The 5,038-nt window shown below is 39.1% G+C and overlaps 1 protein-coding gene across 1 annotated transcript in view; it reads right to left on the bottom strand.

Moving 5' to 3' along the window:
• LOC104862098 (phospholipid-transporting ATPase IB) overlaps window positions 1-398 on the bottom strand; it is a 642,570-nt gene extending 642,172 nt beyond the window's left edge. Inside the window, exon 1 of the mRNA XM_010623803.3 lies at window positions 166-398. The gene's annotated coding sequence lies outside the window, so the exon portion shown is untranslated. The remainder of the gene's footprint in view (window positions 1-165) is intronic.
• Window positions 399-5,038: the final 4,640 nt, after the last annotated feature.

Below are 5,038 nucleotides of genomic sequence, written 5' to 3'. Positions count from 1 at the left end.
CCGGGGAGGAGGAGCGGCCGGGAGGCGGGGAGGGAGCCGCGGCTTCCAGGTGGGGGAAGGCGGCGAAGGCTTCTGGGGTGGGGACTGTATCGGGTTATTTGGGTTTCTCCGGGAGACCGGCGCGCCTGGTGGCTCGGGGTCTGAGCTTGCCTGCTACCTGTTTACCTGCCTGTCACTTGTCATAGGATGCTAGTGGAGGCCTTGGGACTGTTGGGGCCTCCCGACTTGCATTCTTTCCCAGTTTCTGTTTATCCGTGAGCACCCCTGGAAGCCTCTCCCTAGGCTCTTCACTGAGCAGCTATTTCCAGTATCTAATGCGCCTCGTGGAGCTCAGGAGTCCTGGAACTGCAGCCCCTGCCCGCTACCCGCACAGCCTGGTAGAATTCTAACCCGATATCCTACGCCCATAAGAAACCTTGGAGTACACTAAGAGAACACGCCTACCACACACATTCACACCCACCCACACCCACAGTCGCACCTCCTTTCACAGAAACCAAGTCTTTGATAGGTAAGGTGAGTGGACTAAGGTCACACGAGGTATTTTTGTTTGCTTTTACTTGTTAATGTTTAAACTGTATTTGACCATCCTGGACACAGTTCCATAGAGAGAGAAAAACTAAATCTTTATCATATCTGACCTCAGGGTTAAAAAAGTCACAGAAGAGCCTTACCTGCCCTTACTGCTGATCATTAAATTTCATTTTAATAAAGTAAAACTGATGAGGAGAATGCATTCATCAGAAAGAACCAGTGCTGGGAAAATCAAGGCATGCAAACACACACACACACACACACACACACACACACACACACACACACCAGCTTCTCCTGGCTGGCTTCTGTCTCTGCCAGGGATTTTCTTAGGAAAATCCATGAGGTATGGAAATCTTGTGTTGACAACTGCAGGCTGACAAGAGACTGTTCTAAATTTTGACCTGTCTAGTCAGGACCCAGAACAACACCACAACAAAAACCATCTTTCTGATAAGAAATTAATTTTTACCAGAAGATTGAGAAAAAAGAAAATTTCTAAAGTGACACGCTGAGGTTGGAGGTGGGAGATATTTTCTCAGTGAGTCTACATCACTGCTAAGGATGATCTTGAAGCTGGGATTAAGCCTAGCCCTGAATTTGTCATAAACGAGTCACTAATGGTTCAGTACATTTTCTGTCTATAACTCCTGGAGGACTGAGCAGAATTTTGAAAGGAAAATATGGTTTTTTTTGTTTGTTTATTAGTCTTACACTTTAAGAATAGTAGAAAAAAATTGACCATAACTAGCTAAGAACAGAATAAAGGTTTTTTCCTTTACTATAAAGAAGCAAAATATGTTAAATGTGGAACATTTGCCTAGACCACCACAAATAGGCCCAGTATCCTACCCTGATTTTGTGTAATCCTATCACAAAACACGATCATTCCTTGCTGATATGTTTATCTCCCAATAACCCAAACTGGCCTGATGACTTTGTAGCAATGCTAAGATTGTTCACTTGGCACACCTTGAAGATCACAGCATAGATTTCAAAGAGCAGGGTGAATATTTCACTTGAATTTATGTTATCTCCATGGTAATTCCCCTAATCAAACTGCCCCTTGGGAAACTGAAGCGAATAGACAGATGTTGGTCATAAAATCGAGACTTCAATCCTACCTCTCAGTTCTGCAGGAGAAATGTATGCACAAAGGACCAAAGCAAGCAATGTCCAGTATTTACTACTAGGCTTGGAATCCAGTGCCAATATGGATCACCCGGAAGCACCCTTTTACCCTCCCAGAAGCTGCCTAGGAGTCAAAGGTGGAACCCATAAAGAGGAAGAGCAAATGCAAAGTTCAGATCAACAGGGAGAGCCTGAGAAATGTACTTTAGCTTTATAAAAGTAAGAGCTTCTTAAGAAGATAGTTGCTTCAAATCTTAGAGGCATAATCCCAGGTGCTCCTAAATCAAGAAGAATGAGACGGTCCAAAGTAGAACCCACCAACCCCACGCCATGATTGTTGAGTATCACTGAACATAACCAAGTCCCAGTGAGCAGGCCTTTTCCTCCCAAGAGAAGGAGTGCAGGCAGGGAGGAATTCCTTGTCTTTCCCTTAAACAGCTTTCTCTGTCCTTCACTGTTCTGGGTGCCCCTCTTCCTAAACAGCTTCTTCAGCAAGGACGGACCAATTTCCCAGAAGAAAATGCAGGCCCTCAGGAGCAGTGACTTTTTCTCTGAGATTTCCAAGGAAAGAGGCTGGATAGCTTCTCTTAGTAACCTGTTCCAGTGTCCCAGAACTTGGGCTCTCAAGTAGTCCTTTCTATGACCTTCTTAATTTCTGTTTGAACTTGAGTCCATTCTTTCTTGTTTAATCATCGTGGCCCTAGAAAACAGTTATCACCCTTCTCAAGAAGTTCTCTCATACCTATAAAGGTTTTGGGTCATCTAAGCTTCTTTCTTCTAAGTGAAAAGGTTCTACTTCTTTGTTTTCTTTGAAGTTCTGGAAATTGTACCTAGACCCTAAGATATGCTAAACATGTTTTATCTCTGAGTTACACCCTGGCCCCCATTTCTTTTTAAAATGTTTTTGTGTGTGTCTGCATTATATATATGTTTATTATGTACAAGTATTATATATAAACATTTAAAAGAAAACGGCACACATACATATGTGAGGCATGCTAAAAGGTGTAAGTGAACATATGGCAATCCATGTATCGTTTCTCCAGTTTAAGAAAAATCACAGACAGTACAGGCACAGTGGAAGGCATTTGTATATCCATCCCTTACCCATTTTTCCCTGTGCTCCCAGACCAACTTCCTTTTATCTTTTTAAATAAAACATCTCCCTGCTCTCCCTGTTATTTATAGACTAACAAACTAAAAACTAACAAACTTGACAGCATTAGGTGAAAGATCCAAGAAGGAAGCTCAGTTCAATAAAATATTCTTCTCTGAAGTTCTTGCTAAGTGTCTCAAACTTCATAAAAAGGAAATATTTACTAGAATTGTGAATTTTTCTCTTCCCAGTGACAAAAGGGGCCATCATCCGAGATCCTGTCCCCATTAATGATTTCATTTACTCCGCAACATGCATGCATGGCATTCAGTGCTAGCAGGCAGCTAGCTTTAGTTGGGGCAGGCAAGAGGGTTACCCATACATGGCTTCTCTACCTGGGGTTCCCACTTCGTGGTGGTGAGTTCCAGGGTGGGTTCCTCAAGAGACAATGTCATTTCTATGCTGTGTCGCCTTTCCTAACCTGGCCTTGAGGGGCTCAGTGTTTCTTCCACCACTTCCTGATTATCAAGGCCATCTCAAAGGCCCACTCAGCCCAAGGGAGGAGGAAAGAAACTTTGTCTCCTGATGGGAAAGTGGCAACGTTCTAGAAGAGCATAAGAGTTGGAAATATTGTCGCAGCTATTTTTGGAAATAGAATCTGTCAGAACTAGCAAGAAACAAGTTTAATTTTAATAAAGTTATTTATAAGGGCACCATAATCATGTATTTATGGAGAAATTAATGAAAGATGTGCAAGGCCTTACACTGAAAACAAAGCACTTGGACTCCCAGAGAACAAAGTAGAAAGAAGACTTACATTACTTGATTTCAGGTCTTTTTGTAGTACTAACACTAATCACAAAAGTGTGATATAGGCATATTAATTAATAGGCAAATAAGTCGATAGAGAGTCCAGAAATAGGCCCAAGCACACATAGTTACCTAATATGACAAAGGCCTAAGGCAATAAGAAAAAGATTCTTTTCAATAATTGATGGTGTTACAGCTTGATATCCATAAAGGAAATAAAAAAGCTTTGATCCCTTGATCAAGCTCGATAATGAACTCAAAGTGGACTGAAAAGTTAAATGTAAAAAACTAAGTGTATAAATCCACCAGAAGAAAACACTGCAGAAAAGATTTCATACAAGGACATAGAAAATATTAACCATATCATCATCATCATCAAGAAATAAAACTTTTACTAAAAAAAGATATTACCAAGAAAATTAACAGGAAAGCCACAGACTGGGGAGAAATGCTCACAATGCATGAAAGACAAACCTAACTTTTCTAAAAGAAAGAACAGACACATTACAAATGGAGATATATGAAAGGTCAGCAGGAGCATGAAAAAAATGCTCAAAATCACTAATTGTGAAGAACATGCAATTAAAACAATAATGCCCTACCACATACTCACCAGAATGTCAAAATAAAAAGATGACCTTCAAATCTTATAGAGGATGTTGAACAACCACACCTCACATATTGCTGGTGAAAATGTACATTATTGTAACTATTATTAAAAACTTGTAGTTTCTCATAAATATCCACTTTCCCTATAACTCAGAAATTCTACTTCTAGGTATTTATCCAAGATAAATAAACATATATATCTGTTTAAAATATTTTAAAATACTGCTAACAGCAACTATATTCATAATAGTCCCAAACTAGAAAAAACCCAAATATTAACAGAAAAATAAGTAGATTAAAAAAAATGGTCTATTCCTATAATGGAATACAACTCAGCAATGAAACGGAACAGATTACCAAACAACATAGAAGAATCTCAAAATTCATTTGATCATCAAAATTACACTAAGAAAAAGTAAAACATAAAAGATATATACAGTTACAGTCCACTTAAGTGAGACTTAAGAAAAGGCAAAAATAAATTCTAAGGATCAGGTTGGTAGATTTACTGGAAAGAGAAGGGAACTTTCAATGATAGTTTATTTTTTGATAAGAGTGGATCTCAGATGAAAATGTTAAAACTCAAAACTATATATACCTATGCATTTAACTTTATATTTCACTTTTCAAAATACTAATAGAAGAATTGAATTTTTAAAGTACTTTTCCTAGGATATTCAGAATGTTTTTGCTTTTTTGGTTTTTTGGTTGTTTTGGGGTTTTGTTGTTCTTGTTGTTGTTTGGGTTTTTTGTTTTGTTTAGTTTAGTTTTGTTTTTTTGTATAGGGGATCAAACTTGGGACTTTGTGCTTTCGAGGCAGGCAATAGAACCACTAAGCTAAATACTCTGCTAGAATAT

This window comes from Fukomys damarensis, unplaced genomic scaffold (genome assembly GCF_012274545.1).
Source record: "Fukomys damarensis isolate Sample0158 unplaced genomic scaffold, DMR_v1.0_HiC HiC_scaffold_38, whole genome shotgun sequence".
In the NCBI taxonomy this organism is placed as follows: domain Eukaryota; kingdom Metazoa; phylum Chordata; class Mammalia; order Rodentia; family Bathyergidae; genus Fukomys; species Fukomys damarensis.
The sequence above is the reverse complement of the archived record's forward strand: the minus strand, read 5'-3'. Positions and strand labels throughout refer to the sequence as shown.